The sequence below is a fragment of the Camponotus floridanus genome, unplaced genomic scaffold (genome assembly GCF_003227725.1).
Source record: "Camponotus floridanus strain SB8 unplaced genomic scaffold, Cflo_v7.5 scaffold5, whole genome shotgun sequence".
NCBI lineage: Eukaryota > Metazoa > Arthropoda > Insecta > Hymenoptera > Formicidae > Camponotus > Camponotus floridanus.
In genome coordinates, this window is record NW_020229658.1 from 1,709,229 (window position 1) to 1,726,543 (window position 17,315).

The window sequence follows — 17,315 nt, forward strand, 5'->3', positions numbered from 1 at the left end:
TAATTACCGTTTTAATTGTAATGGTCGCGAAGCTCAAATTCAGAGCCATATTACTTGAGAGTATCCTTGTTCCGAGGATGCTTTTACCTCTCCGTTTCTTATTTTTCAACATAAAATCTTCCGATCGACTTTGACTCTGTTCTCTCAATGAAGAGCTCTTTTCTCGAGAAGTGAGATACATAACGGCCAAGATATCTCTCTAGGTCAATCTCTTATATTAGGATATAAATATGTTTTATTGTGAGAAAAAGCCATCCGTGTGAAAAGGAATGAAAAGAGGAAACTGCAAAAATCTGTAATAATCTCTCTCTCTTTCTCAATAAATTTATGTTATAATATATATTTATATAATACATATAATATATATTTATACGCTATAAAGTTATGTGCATATAAAAATAATAAATTTTATAAATTTCTCCATATTTATTGTTAATTATAAAATGAAATATTTATAATTTTGATTTCTTTTATTATTTTATAGTATCTTTTTTTTATTTCAGTTATATTTTATGTTACACATATAATTATTATTTGTGTTTTACCTAAATATATGACATATGTATATAAAATCTTTTTTATATCTCGAAAGTGCTTAATAAAAGCTTAAGAAAAACAGAGATGATTCTTTTACGATTGGTTACGTTAGTGCGCAAAATCGACTTTAAGCACGAAAGACAAAGCGAATGAGATTAAACATGCTAAGTTCGCGGGATGCGCAAAACGATCGACGTGGAACACGCGGAAGACAAAAGGGCTCATTCCATATTCGATTTCATATTCATGAACGCCTATCTCCTTGACGATGCACGCGCTGCTCAACATGCTCGTCGACATCCGTCGCGTTCTGTCTCAATTTATGCCATCGCTAATTGTCATCGCGGTCGAACTTCGAAAGCCGACGCAGCGCATGCTGGGAATCACTCTCGGCTTTATATTTGATGAATGCGAAACGAGATTGCAATTCGAAGGCTGTATCGAAAACAAGAGGATGATGGCGTAAATGCTATTGTGTCGAAAAACAATGCTAACAATTCGTAGAGATAAAGCGTTCCTTTCGCTATGTTTTCTTAATGACATTTTAATTATTAACGTTTACAACGTTCTATTAACTCTAAATTCTCTAAATAAAAATTTAGCCCAAGTGTTTTAATATATGTTGTAATTTTATAAATTACAAGAGAACGAATTCCAGGATAAAAATATCTTCAACTTCTGGAGGTGTGATATTACATGAAAAATCCTGAGTAAACTTATATGTCAAGAAATAACAGGTTCAAGGCGCATGGTTCGCTGTCAAGGAATCGAATTGTATTACCATGATACTCGATCACGAAACTTTCCGAATAGAGTAAGCAAAAGTTCGTGCAGAATATGAAACGGACATCTGAATACACGGTCGATTGAAGGAGAGACTCAAGTCGGGCGAATATGTAGAAGTACATTCCAATCAGAGGGAACCGGCCCTTCTATCTTCGAATACGGAGAGGCATAATACAAAAACTTTGTAAGAGTGTCGGAAAGTACAACATACCACACTTTTCATGCTTTACCGATTGTATCGACATCGCTCTCGGAAACACAACGAGGCCATATTGATTTCTCCTGACTGCCGAAGGAGGACGAAGGGAGGAGGGTGGAAAACAAGTGGGGACAAGTTCAATAAATCCATCCCGAGTATGTCTCTAGCTAGTAAAATAGTTCTGTCTCTTTAATTCTTTGAGTGAACCTTCTTCCCATTTCGATATTACATCGCCAATAAATTTTCACATTCCTTCCACGCGATCAACAGCTGAATATGAATTGGAATTTTCTAAAAATTCGATATACTGGACAATTTCTTCAGTAATATCGTTCATAAAATGTATTAAATAAGATTATTGAAATTTATTAAATTATCATCAATCTAGTCAATAGCATCAAAACTAGAAAGTATATTTTTCAAAAGATATATTAAAAAATAACGCAGAGAAATATAAATTAAAAGTGCCAGTATCGAATCAAATATATTTCACGTAAAGATTATAAAAAGTCTATCTCAATTAAAATATATTCATTTCTTTATTCTTTTATTTCAACAAGTATTTAGTTACATATTGATTTATTTCATATCAGTATATATATCGTGAGATAAGTCGATACTCAAGCCGAAGATATAAAAAAGAATGTTACATTTATACGCTGAGATGGAAACATATCGGCTAAAAGGAATGCGGATTTATATTTTTCGTCGACGCGACTGATATACTGGCCTTAATCCCTTGGAGGATCGCGAACGGTAAGATACGCGGTAGATGGAATCTGTCTTAAGACCCACCCGTACGTCAAAAGTTTCGCGAGAGCGAATAACTGCGCGCGGATAAAAAAGTTTCGCGAGACTTTCGTCCCGTCGGGAAAAACGGCGAAGCGGCGCCCGACATTAAAAATACATCACCTGTACGGCAGCCGCGGGAGATTGTTATAAACTTCTGTAAATCATTCGCATACGGTAGGCGACGAGTGATGAAAGCGACATTTATAACGATACTTGACGTTCATATTTTTAATTAGCTTTGAGTATCGTTTTAAATAAGTTTAATTAAGACAAAAATTTATAACGCTTTATGAAGCAAGATTTTTATTTGGCGCTTAATCGAAGTAATAATTTAATAATAGATCTATATACATTAAAACTATTAATTTCAATTTTCAACTTCTAATTCCAAACTTTTAACAACTTCTCAAATTTGTCTGATATTTATATGTGCAACATAATAAAAATATTACGCCGAATAACGAAAATCGGATTGATGTTTTAGGAAAAAAGGTTCTCTACGAGAAAAAATCATGATTTTTAAAATCTGCTCGCAATTTATCGAACTATGGCTGAGAATGTCCTTTGTCGGAAAGAATATTAAGTCGTGCAGAAAGATCTTGTAAGAATAAAACTCAAGGCTACGGGGCGCGGCGACATGAATGAAACCGACGTTAGTCACGCAGCATGCGTCATAAATTATATCAATCGGCACATTATCATCGGGGATGGTAATACACCGATGTGCGATGAAGACATCATTACAATTATCCGAGGCCGCATTGGCCGTCGATTTGCTACGTGCGAGCAGTGCGATTTGCTGGGAAATGCATCGACTCCCCATCGCGCGTGCTCCTGCCATCGTATAATTCTTCTCCCTCGCGATTCGCACGTGCGTTTACGCGCGCACATTTTTATCGCCGTAATCGTTAAACCAATATGTCAGGCCATAGGATCATAGGTTGTGTCTCTATTTTCTCTTTTTCATGCTGCGAACTCGCATGCAAGAGAAAGATAGAGATACGCATCGCGGCGATAACGCTCGAGAATTTTCGCGTTATTTCCAAATTGCGGGCCATTATCGCGCTGGGCTTTAGTTACAATATGTTTCAGTGTTCATCGACAGCGATATACTCAACATATATGAGCGTTTATGGGCTCTTGACGCGATTATCGCTTGTGTTTCCCATCGGCGGAATATTTTTTTCATACATTTGAAAACGTCAAAAATTATACGATAAAAATAAAATATTTGTTGTATACACAAGCTCTCTTTGTATTAATTATTTTTATATTTGTAGAAATCAATTATTGGAATATATTAAAGAGATACTGATCAAAATTTTAAAAATATATATATAATGTATAGCAAAATTGAAAAAAAAAAGAACATTAATTGTAGTCACGAATCGATTTTGGTAGCGGATGAAAATTACGGTGACAACGTCTGCTTTTCGAGCGTCGATGATAATCCCGCTATTCAAACGGTTAAACCAGAAATCGAGGCGGTAATGGTTGTAGCTGTTTCTTCTCTTTTCAACGCTAAATTTGTGGGTTATTAAGCCGTAATCACTGCACAGGTTCGCAAACGGAGGGCCGTTCCATCGGCCGCGCTACATCAGAGGACAGCATGATGAGCCATAAATCGATTCGTAGATACTTCCTCTGTGAAAGTTAACTGCCGTTCAGAAAAGTTTTACTGTCTACGGGTTCGCTGCGTAAAAGCAGCATCATTGCCGCGGCTGAAACATAATTCGCGACCCTGCGGCTATTAGGGCCCCGTTATTCCCGCGTTATCCTCTCGTCGGTCTTTAATGAGCGTACAATCTCGATAAGCTGTATCAGATAGATACATCAATTTTTGCTTTCGATAGATTAATTTTTTTTCATCTAATTCAGCTCAAGCTCTATTAGATAGATACATCAATTTTTGCTTTCAGTAGATTAATTTTTTTCTCGTCTAATTCAAATGGACTGTCCTTGCCTATCCTTGCGAGATAGCAATGAGTTTTATACTTTATAAATGATTCGCTTCCTCTTTTAGTAATCATGATTTAATTAAGTAAAATTGTTTCTATCTATATATAATTTGAGATAGGAATATTTCAATATTGAAGTATATATAAATTCAAATTATATAATTACTTGCAATCGTGATTATAAAACGCAAAGCACTTTTCGAGATTAACATATATTTATGTTAATGTTGCTCGTTTTGCTTTTCATCGAGATAATTAATAATATGCTATAATCTATCTTTAAATACATAAAAATCTATCTATCTAAAATAATAATCTATTTTTAAATACATATTACATCGAAATATTAGCATATAACTTAATGATTGTTTTACGTCATATTTATATTATTATGACAGGAATTATGAAAGCGCCGACATTTCAGGCTTTGCAGGTAGTATGCGTAAGGAAAAAAACCCGGAACAGTAAATCGCAGTTTGCATGCGTTTAATTAAACTTTTACGTGCCATCTGGCACGGAGAAACGATTATTGCGTTGCCCTTTTAACGAAGTCTTTTCCTGCGCGATAATGTAAAAATTACTCTTCTCTTCGTATGCATGTTGTAAGTATTACTTGTAATATTTCCTAGTATACCGTAGGAAGTAATTATATAAGAAACATAAATAGTGCTTAATTCGAATTTACGATAGCATATGAATTATATAATAGCTAGGATGAAAATCTATAGGTTTTAAAATTCTAAAGCTTTTTTAAAACATGCAATCTTCGTGCATTTTCCAAAATTTCTGAAAATGGAAAAGCACAATATTTTCCGCAATATCGGCATATTCAAAATTGTTGAATTTATTTCATGAAAAATATTGTCGATGAGCGATGGCAAAATTAGATCTGATTCAAAAGCCATAATCAGCCTGGGCGGACTCGTTAATGCACGTATTCTCTAAGCTATAGAGTTATGATCAGTCCACGATTGGTCCCGTTATTGGTAATATTCGGTGCATTATGCAAATATGTATATATTGTCGGATAGTACCGGCCTGGCGTTTCGATTGTCATCGATCGAGTCTCCCGACGTTTACGCGCAATCCAGGTCGCGATATCCATCATAATGCATTCTCTCGATGTTGAGCACGCTCAATGCGGCTCAATACATTCTCGCGACAATACATTTAGGAAAATGAATGTGGAAGTATAAATTGTGGAATATATAATTTGGTGAAAAAAGCATATGAAAGGAATCTAAATAAAATGCTACAAATGATTGCAATTTCTAGATAATTGGAACAAATTGTAAATCAAACATCCGCGCTATTTCAATATGCGCATATTTTAAATTTCCTTTATTATCATATTTAATATTTACGGATTAAAAAAAAAGATATACACTCTTCATTAGCAAATTTCCTGTGGCTGCAAAATCGTGTAATAAGTCAGCGACACCTTGTATTAAAATCTCAACATATTCACGCCCCTCGCAAATATTCATCGCGGGAGATAAGAGTGGTAACGTCGGAGTCATCCGGAATTTTAATAAGACCGAGAGCTGACGAGAAGATTAGGGACAAGAGATAAGCGAAAGAGGAATCATGTCGCTTGGAGGGAGAAACGTCGCTCGACTCTCTTTCGGTGTCATTACATAAGTGTAACCGTATCTTGCCGAGCGACGATATAACATCTCAATCTTCTTGCTTCAAAAATGTAACGAAGCAGCTAGACATTAGGGGACTTGAAACGAAACTTGCGAGAAATTACAACATTTCTTGCAAAATTATATGAGTGTAAAAAAATTATAATCCCGCGAAATTGCAACTATTTTATATAATATACGTTTTAGGAAAAATTTTTTTTTATATTTAAAAAAATCGACAATATTTTCATTGCAAGATAAGCCTGCGCTGACGCAATATTTTTCATTCGAAATTAACTTTCGAATCCACTGGCGAAGTGTTTGTATTACCATTCGCGATACACCCGAGTATAATTTTCGCGGATGGTTAATATCGTACGTGTGACAAATCGGAACGAGGCAGAAACTGCGTAAACACACGCGCGAAAACGAATCGATGTTTGACGGGTAAGCGCGATAAAAAATTTACGCCCAGGTTGTTCGCGATACTTTTTGTTTGCACGCCTCTGCGGGCCGGCAACGGCATCGAGAGTATAACCGATCATATTTATTCGTCCAGCGGAACGTATTGCATTGGCGGTTGAGTTATGAATCCGTGCTTAACGCGAACAGCAGCGAAATAAACATGCCGGACGGAAGTTTTCGCGTGATTTACGGACGCGCGGCACGCGAAAATCTCCGCGGATTCGTCACAATTTCTCTAACGCCGAATTGGAATCACGGGATCACGATTCGACTCGTATTATCCAAATTTAACCGGTAAACCGCTCACGGGAGCCGATAATACCCGTAAAAATAAGCGCGATCGACAGCATTCTTTATAAAAATTGGACGTGCGTTTTTCAAAATCTCTTAACCCGATAAGCGCGCAAAATCGGAGAAGAATAACGGACTCGCGAAAAATGGGACTTAAACCGTCGTAATGAATTTCCGAGTGGTATTTTCGGGAAATCCGGTTGCGATTCTAACGAGAGAGAGAGGGAGAGAGAGGAGGGAATCGTGGAATCCTTGAAATCTGACGTTAAAGCTGCATTTCCGCGTGCTTGCAGAACGAGAAATTACGGAGTTACGATAGGTATTAGATACGGTGGTACAACCGGTGGCTGCTCCGTTCTCTCTTTCTCTCTCTCCTATCTATCCATCTCTTTCTCCCGCGGCGTTTCGTGCTTTTCGAAGTTGCAACAAGAACGGGAGTCACAAAACTACTTCAATCACGGCGCCACGAGCGGGCCGTGCGAAAACGCTTCCGGCGTCCCAATTAATAAGTTTCCCGTGGCGATTTTAGAATTGCACATTCTGCGCGCGCGTTTCTCTCAGCGTTAAGAATCACGCGAATTTCGTAAATTCGATTTGCGGATGTTGAACGTACGCGTAAGTTCGTTTACTCTGCCGTAACTGTTACTTCTTTATCTTCTGTGTTAATCGCAGTTAGTACCAGAAACTTCTGGATTGTTTTATGAAATTAAAGAGAGAGACAAGCGAAATACACGAAGAACACTTGAATGTATAAATAAATATATAAAATGTAAAATAGTGAATAATAAATGTTTGTAAATTGTCATTTACATATAAAATTACATAAATATATTATAAAATCATATGAAAATAACGTAATGATATAAAATATATAATGAGATGTAATAAACAGAAATCGCGCACATTCGTATCACGAAGACAGAAAACAAATTTAATAAATAGAATTTAATAAAAAGAAATTTAATAGATATTACTACATTAGCGCACACGTGTTCATGGCTTGCATAATAAAAACATCAGAGAAAAAATTTTTTTAAATATTTGTACGTATAGATTTATATGGTTATGTGCAAAAAATTCCAACGATATTGCATGGAATATGGGAGGAGTATATTAAAAGTAAATATTCCACAAAGTTGCAGCAAAATTCTTCAACAATTTAACAGTTATCAGTTATAGTTATGACTAACTGTTGAATTTAGTTTTCGGATAAAGTAGGTCAAACGGAACTTCATAACGAAGTATTCGTTAATCCTGATGCTTTTCCACGTTCGGGAGAGGGCCCGAACTCTCGCAAACACGCGATATTTTAACAATTTTGTGGCTTCGTGTACAGCAGCACGAAAATAGCGTGTTAACAAAATTCCGAAATAATGAAATTACGAATTCCTTTTTATTTTCGACTATACAAGAGAAGGAAGAGATAGATGGACGTAAAATGATAGAAATGGAAAGAGGGAACTTACTTTGTCCTGATGACGTCTATTAAATACAAAACCACAAGCTCTGACTAAATCGGTGTTTTGTTCATAAAGTTTCTTCTCACAATAAAATGTTTTTCAAGTGTAATGAAGTAATCAATGGTAATGAAGGATAGAAGTACTCGCGTATTATTACGCGTGACCAACAGTTAATTTATAATAAATAATAAATCAATTATATATAATAGAATACATATATGTAATTTGATTTAAAAAATATAGAAACTTTATGTATGTATATGTATATCACATATCACTCTTGGATATTAATTTTTACAAATTCTTGGCTTTCACAATAATTTTTTCTTAACTTGTAAAAACTTGCACATCACGCTGCACCGGAAGCGGAAGAATAAAACGAAATCAGGCGGTTTATTCCTTGCCACTGGGTGTTCTCTCTATTATCCTTCTGGCCTCCGTATTTCCTGCTAGCATGACTTTCGCACGGCTCTGACATGTCCTTGTCACGATTCTGCGGTCGCAGATTCTGACTTATCTACTTGCTCGATGAAATATCTCTATTTTTCACTGACTTTGCCAAATTGACGCTCGCATCTTGTTACCAGAAGATCCCACTTTATCTTCTTACTCTTTAAAATATTCATGAGAAATCATCTCATCGTTTTTTGTATCGAATAAATATCAACTTTATTTTAATTCACAAATTGATAAAAGGAATTGCGAGTCTTTCGAGACATCCCGTACTAAATTAATTGCGGAAACTAATTGTCGGAAACCGAATAATCACAACGACAATAATTATAATTTTTATTCACTCGTTAGAAATACACATCTCAAAATTAAAACCTACCTACTGCAAGCAAAATATTGCTATTAAATTTTTAATAAATATTGGACGTAAAATTAAGTAATTTTACGAAGCAAGAGAAAAATTGTTTACATAAGTTTTCATATTTTATGTAAATTACAGTGGACATATTTTTCTTTTCTCAAATTTTATTTAATATTCTGGGTAAGAGAAAAATTCATTTTACTCTCTAATAAAACGTTTGTCAAAAAGGAACAAAATAAAAATTTGTAAGGTAAAGAAAAATGAGGAAGAGGAAGAGGCCAAAAACTAAAAACGAAAGCGAGAGAAAACCCGCGAAACAAAAAGCCTAAGAGCAAAAGTGAAAAACGTAACGGATGCCGGATGCAAGAAAATGGTGGTTGCACACACATGTACCGAGAAGCGGTGAAGAACAGGACGCATTTGGTCTGCACGACGGATGCCATCCGTGTCTTCGGCCCTTGTTGCGGCGCCGGAAGTGCAGGCGAGGGGTAGATATCACCTTTCTTTGTAGCAATGTAGCACGTCGCACTGGACCCCGGGGAGCCATTTCGAAGGAGACAGCCGTCAATTTATCCTGCCTGACAACGTTGTCGACTCTCTCTCTCTCTCTTTCCTTTTCTATCTCCTTCTCTCCCTTCTTTCTTACAACAACGGCAACATACCTTCAGATTCGTACATGTCTTCGCTGACCGCGATTATTATGCCCAGATGGACGCTTTGTCTTGACATTTCGAGTAAAAATAAAATTTGTATATTATGCCACACGATATCTCATTTTGAATTTAGAATGAAAAAAGAGGATTAAATTGATCGATAAAAAAAGAAAGAAAGATTAAATTGATAAGTATAATAATCGCGAGATTGTTTTTTACAACAAGATTCACAAGATTATATTATAAAGAATGTGATTCATTTTTATTCTATTTTTTAATGAGAAATTTTTCATTTAATTCGAAATCAATCTTTTCTTATGTGAAAATGTCACGGAAGTCATTATTTATTGTATAATTTTCAAATTTGCCATATTCATATTTTTCAATCAAGTATAAGTAGTAGGTGAAACAAAATATCGAATATCATCTATATGATAATATATGTAGATGATAGATTTACATAGATGACATAGATCGACAAATAATTTTATTCAATCTATCATTGTGTTACGTTGACTTTCATAAGAATGGACACTTTGGCTGTTAGAAATGAAACTGGTTCTATGGCAACCAACACAGGCAGACACGCACAATGAAATCTGCGTCGTTTAGCGATTGCTGTTCAATTTGCACAATGTAAACTCGACAATTCTGCTGCCTTCAAACTTAGTAATCAACGACAAGTAATCTGACAGCATGTATTTCGAGTTCAGTATGTTTCATACTTTAGTTTTGCAATTACGCTCGTAAATGATAAAGTTTAGATAGTTACTATTTAGCATAAAAGTAATAAATTGGAGACTAAAAGCATATAAATATCATTTATTAAGAATCTTTCTATCTTTCATTTCTAAAGCGTTCCGATTAGTGTTTATTTATATTACTGCGATAAAAAAAAGATAAGAGGATAAATTAAAATATTTCGACTACATGAAAATAAGAACAAAAATAGAATAAGCTTTTTTTTCAAAATAGTATAATTTATAATAATTTTATTTTTAAACATTATTTAATTTTTGAGGTAAAATCTTAAATTAATTAAATTTAATTTTTATAATAAGGTATAAGAAAATTAAAAAATTAAGTTGCGTTTTTTCTTCTCGACAGATTTTTTTTATATAAAAAAAAATAAATCTATCAATAACCATTAAATTCAACACTAATGCCATATCCTTTTACAAACGAATGACTATAACAGGTGGTTCGCCTATTGTCAAAGCTGAGCGGAACTATTAGACATGCTGTTAACCTACTTAACAGCGACAACGGTTAGCCGGTGCCGATTACATCGGCTCGATAATACATGTCTTTCTTTTCGATCTTATCGGTGGACCGCAGGCTCGACTATGGTCGATATGGAATTATATCGCCATTTCCATAACACATGTTGCTGTGCCCGCAATGATATTGTAATGAGTATACGTGCTATTTGGCTAAGAAATCAATCCTTCAATGATTGAATATACGCGAGATTATACTGTATTTCGAGATTGTAATCTATATTCTTGAACAAATATATACTTAAACAAGAATTCTGCTTATGTAGAAGAAAAATTTCATTAATTTAATATGTAAAAGTTGTTTCGTTATATTATAAAAATATGTTTTGTTAATTAATAAAAACAAAATAGTACTACTAATAATAGAATTGAAATAAAACTGCCAAAGGATGTAAATATTGTATAATAGCCGCACTAATAATATCAGTATGATATGACTGCTAACAATACAAGTATCGTAGAATTAACGCTAATTGCACAAGCAACACAAGACTAATGCAAGTTTCCAAGTTTCTCACAGGCAAATCTGATGCTTGACTTGCGTTGATATAACATCAGTTTCCCGTCTTCAGACAAGAGCGACCATAACTTATTATCGCATTTTGCGGTCTGTAACAACACACAGACTCGAGAGTTTGTCGAGAGAAGGAGGTTTTCTCGCGCTTGTTGTATCGCTCTTGATACACGCAAATTTGTTGAGCACGTCGCGGTCTTCCGGCAATCAACGTAAATTGTTAATATTAAAACTCAATGCGGAAATATTGTCGCGCGCGGGAAAATTTATCGCGACTTTGATTGGCCATTGGTTAGTTAGTGCGAACTCCGAGACAATAGACGCGGAATTTATTTGCGGTTGCAACCATGTATTGCTTTAAATTTTTATCGTCGTTCCTTATATTCCACAAATGACTTCTTGCAATTATTGTGTCTAGTATTCCAATTAGTACCTTGAATGAAAATAAAATAATTTGGCCTTTTATATTTTGAAGAGTATAGATAAAATTTTGAAATTTCGAAAAATAAATTACAATTAATCGTGCTTTTATTATGATTAATTTTTTTGAGAAAAGCCGAAGCTTTTTTCTAAATGAATTTTCTGGTATTTTCAGTTGTTCCGTTTACAGTCTAGCATTGCAGGAGTCTAGCATCGTCGGACTGTTTTCATAAAATTAATCAGTTCAGACTGACCGAGCCGATAACTTAAAACACAACACGTCGTAACGCGAGGAAATGAGGTAAGACAGAACGAGGTGAGGCCATGAGCGCGATTAGGTAACGTGTTACGTTACTCCCAACCAACGAGTTACGGGTCTCAGTTGGCCAACCTCTCTCGTAAATGTGCTTACACAGACAGAACCTGTCGTCGTGCACCACGCCGTCGTCATAAGGCCGTAAGTACACAACGCTTAAAATTGCAGTGACGTACTTATTCAGTTTCCGAAAAATGGCACAAAAAAATTATATCAATATGTGTTTCCTATCAATAATAGAGATATGCAAAAATGAAATCAGAAAACATTCTTTAATAGCATTTTACTCTTCTATAAATGTCACAAATTAAATATAATAATACATTAAATATAATAAAATATACGAGATTTCACAAAATACAAAATATATGTTGCTGTAATAATATTTTATAATATTTTAGCGATATATAAAAATACAAAATTTTTACAAATTTTTTTTATATTGCGGTGAAGAGTGTAGAGGGGAAATTTTAAGCTTTCCATTTAGATCACGCTGTTATTTTCAAAGAATATAAATTTTAAGAAAATTCTTTTTATGCTTTTTATAATATTTTAATTAAATCCAGGGCACACTAAAATTCGAATACATTACTGAAGCTATGAAAGAGATCGGTTGCAGGTTGCAGGTTAGAAGCAAGATCGTTGCGTCACATCGCATTTTACAATGAGGTACGCTTTTATGAGAATTACAAATCCCTCAGGCCTTGGGAGTAAATATATATCATGCTGACTGTGTATTTTTCTGCCCCGATATTATATTGCATACCGCATTCTCAAATTTAAAGTGTTAAACATTTTTATATGTTTGTCTATTGATCCGCGCTAAAATTTCAATATCGTTACCTAATCGAAACTACATGATATTTCGTAAAATGTGCGATGCAAATTTCTAGAGTGTATAAAAAAATACAACGATACGTTTGAATATAATAAAATATATAAAAAAATATAATAAAACTTAACAATTGTTTAATATAATGCAATAATTAACAATAATACAATAATTTAAATTTTTATATCAGAGTTTTTTTATTAATTTTAATATAAAGTAATGAATATATATATATATATATATATATATATATATATATATATAATATTTCACGATTTTTGAAATTTTAAAATTTAAAGCACGTCGAAAGAAATCAGATACTTTGTTATTAAAGTAGATTGAATATATTTTTTCCTTCCGTACGAATACGGATTTTTCTCGCTCCTATCGGATTCTTTCGAGCAACCTAGCGTGTTTACGAATTCAGCTCGAACTTTCTCTATCGACATTTTACTCTGATGTAATCTATCAATTTAATTTATTCTTAGCTCGCACAACGTTACGATGCAATGCGATACAGGATATAACTCGGAAAGATTATCCGAAGACACTCCTCTCAATTGAGCTACTGAATTGAGTTTTCTCGAATGACAGCTCGTCGTATAAGTATTACATTCGTATAAAGAAAATGACATGAAAGTCGATTACTGTCATACGGACGGTCTCTATGGAATCACGCGGCGTACAGGCTATCTCAAAATAAATCATCAACGACAAATTTTTTTACTAGTTGAAATTTTCACGAGATGATATTATTAGTTATAATTCCTCGAATTTTAATATTAAATTAATATTAATATTAAATTTAATATTAAATATAAGAATGTTTTAAAAATATTATAAATATTATATGAAATCTCAGAAAGAATAAAGCGTCACTATTAATTTGCCCTTGAATTTAATTAAGAATGATTAAAGTTACGAGATTTAGTTTCTTATTAAAAAAAAGGTGACTGATTAAAATCCGATTTGTATATTCTGGGACACTCTATATAAGGTTTCCCTTCTCTCGGGATGTGCGACTGACGGCCTCATACATTTTCCAAACTCCTCCTGCCTGACGCATTTCGGATATTAGGTTTCGAACGTCAATCAGAGCACACTGCCATCGATCGCCATCCGAACAACGTGACAGCGACGGATTTGGCGCGAGTGTGTCGCCAGAAAAATAGATGCGAAATACCGTCAGAGTTTCCTGGCTGAGGGATCTCGCGCTTTGAAACTACTGACACTAGATTTGTGTAATTTTCGCAATTATTAATGGAACATTGTTTCGCATAAAATGCCTCGCGAAACTAGTCAATTTACAAGTAATTCAGACTTTAGTTCTCTATTCAAATATTTGAACAATATCCTGAGAGAACAACTTTTATGCTAATAAATTCTTTTTTTAGATTCTGAATTGAATTTTCAATTTTTAATTTGAAAAAATTCGGACTTTAAAATTAAACTCGCGGAGTAGTTTTCACACAAATACAATAATACTTTCACAAAGAGCATTTTTATAACATTCATAGAAACGTTATTTCTTATAACATTTAAAATAAAGATAAAAATTTAAAATGTGAATTATATTTGCATGAAAAGATATTTTAATCTATTTTCGTAATTCTTTCCTGTTTTGTAGATATACCTAGCAAAAGTTACATTGAGAACGTAATTCACATCATCTATTTATTAGAAATAGAAAGTGAAAAATGGAGAATGAAGAAGAGCGCATGTCGATCCAATTTCAGATCATTGTGTATGTAAATATACGTAATACAGCGAGAAAGCGTGAGGATTTTATGGATCAACGGCTTTGTAATTGAACGACCGATAGATCTTAGCAATTTACGAAGCCGGCAATCCGCAGATCCATCTGGCAATTTATGAGGCTAACAGTCTAACAAATTTAACGGGTCTATCGATCCATAAATCCCGAGGATGCGAGATCTCTCTACCGTTACATGTGTACTTTCGGTGTTTATGCTCGACCGTTTCGCATGGCTAAACACACATCTTTTTTTCTTCCTCTAAATAAAAACTGATACGTGGGATAAAATCATTGCGAGAAGGAATTCCGAAAAACACGAATCCGCAAGTCATATTTTACTCTTAATGTCAAAACTATCGCTGTTGATATCGTCAAAAATGCTAGTAGAATTTTGAAAAGACAATTTTTGTCACATTTAATTATTAGCGCAGAGCGCTCCATAAATGCACAAAACTAGGTCAAATTGATGCATGTCCGGCATGTACGTCTGTAAAACAAATACGGCGGCTGACAGTAGATGACATATAAACGCGAATTTATGGAAATAATGACGAAAACGCTCGAGGCCTTTTCGGGAAACGAATGCTGACGCTGATGCGATTCTCGCGGACAGCTAGTTGTTACTCCAGGTAGATAAATAGGAGAGAGAGAAAAAGAATGAGAGAAAGGGGAATAGTTTTTATTCCATCATAGTGATGTAACTATTTACACGAGCTTACAGGAATTTACGCGCCGCGGGACACATGATACTTCTTCACGATAATCGTCGTAGCACGTGTTTTCTTCCATGTCGAAATGATAAATGATTCGTATAAATCGTGACTTAAGTGGATGCGTTCGATTACTCGATTGATACTTCAAACGATCGTTTCACCGACAAATGATTAGCGGATCTTGGTGATGATTGGCTGGCTATTCGCCTAATTGACTGTCAAGTGTGATGGAAGTCAAGGATTTCTTAAGTGAAATGTCAATGGCTATATGAATGTATTTAAAACTGCTAATATAATATAGGATAAAAAAGATGGAATTACAATAATAAAATTTAAATGTTACATCCTGAAATGCAACATATATAAATGTCAGTATAATTATATAAGTTAATTGGAGATTAATTAGAAAACTAGATTTTAATATTGCATACATATTTTTTATGTATCTAAATTGCGAAAAATTATTCTGTAATATACAAAATTAACGTACGGATAATTTCATTTATTATGTAACATAAAAAATTTATATCCGGATAATTTCATATCGCACGAAAAAAAGAACGTAACCTTTTTTCTGCGAAAAAATTTTGATCATCGTCGTTACTTCATCTTTGCTTTTATTGCCTGATCTATGCGACAATGTAGGAGGGAAGGCGAGGTCGCGATGCGAAACTACCGCAGCCACGTGGGCGTATTATACGCGCGAATATATTCACCACCCTCGGTCCTGGCTCCGACTCTGCGCTCTCGGATCCAAGTCTCGGCTGCTGAGAACTCGGGAAAATCTCAGAAATGTGACCTTTTGCGCGCGCGAGACTCCCCAACTCTCTCTTTCTCTTGGCGGCGACCTAACACCGAGAGAGTTCGAGAGCGGGGTTTCTCACGCCTGCCCACGCACACGGAGAGATTGATGAAGCAGTCACACTTGTTGCACGTGACTGCCCCCCCCTCTCTCTCTCTCCCTCTCTTTGTATTTTTTATCTATTTCTATCTCTATCTCACTCACATTCTTCCCCTTTCTTAAGCGAACATCTCGTATAATCGACACCCCGAGAAGAAGTGTTTCGAGTTCATCTCGACGGTAGAAATTAACGAGCGTGTCCGTCGACATAGCTAGCATAATCGATCTCGATCGAGGCGTGATCGAACAGACAAGTCAATTTGACGAATATTTTATTTTAAGTCACGCGGCGAGAAGCTTCCCAGTCACTTCCACCTGTTGAGAATTACAATAATTGTGAAATAATTTATGATAGAATAATCTTTATACTTCAAATATTTTCTCTTTACGTTCAATTATTTACTTTTAAATATTTTACATTTTAAATATTATCTCTAAATGAACAAAAATTTGTATAATTTAATAAAGAATTTGCGATATAATTTCCTTTTTTAAATGAATATATTTAATAAAAAGCACGAAATTTTGATTGAACAATGTTTTTTACAAATATAGCGCAGAGATTCTACAAGATATGCTTTTTATACTTTTTTTTAAAGGGAAATAGATAACATTCTTTATTATTATTATTATTCTTGTTATAATTATCAAGATATCTTTGAGGAATGTAATCAATATTATAATAAAAAAACTATTAATTTCAATCTACATCTCAGTTATACACACACATATAAATGTGAAAAAAATAGTAAAAAATAGAGGATCGTGATATTGACTCAGATAGATTTGTGTATGCGCAAATCTATAATTTAACTATAACTCGATGTCAAAATGTATAAGCATCGATTATGCAACATTAACTCATTTATCGATCCAGCACATAAGTATGATCGTTCCCACATTCTCCATCAAGCGATCTCGTCATAAAGTCAAATCACTTTCGCGCATAAACACCATCGATCACGTAGTGACGCGATCTTCCGCGTGCGTTGATCCTTAT

The 17,315-nt window shown here is 34.4% G+C and overlaps 1 protein-coding gene across 1 annotated transcript in view; it reads right to left on the bottom strand.

The window, feature by feature from the left end:
- Positions 1-17,315, bottom strand: part of LOC105258010 (CCR4-NOT transcription complex subunit 6-like) — a 492,810-nt gene that overhangs the window by 292,253 nt on the left and 183,242 nt on the right. The gene's annotated exons all lie outside the window — the stretch shown is intronic.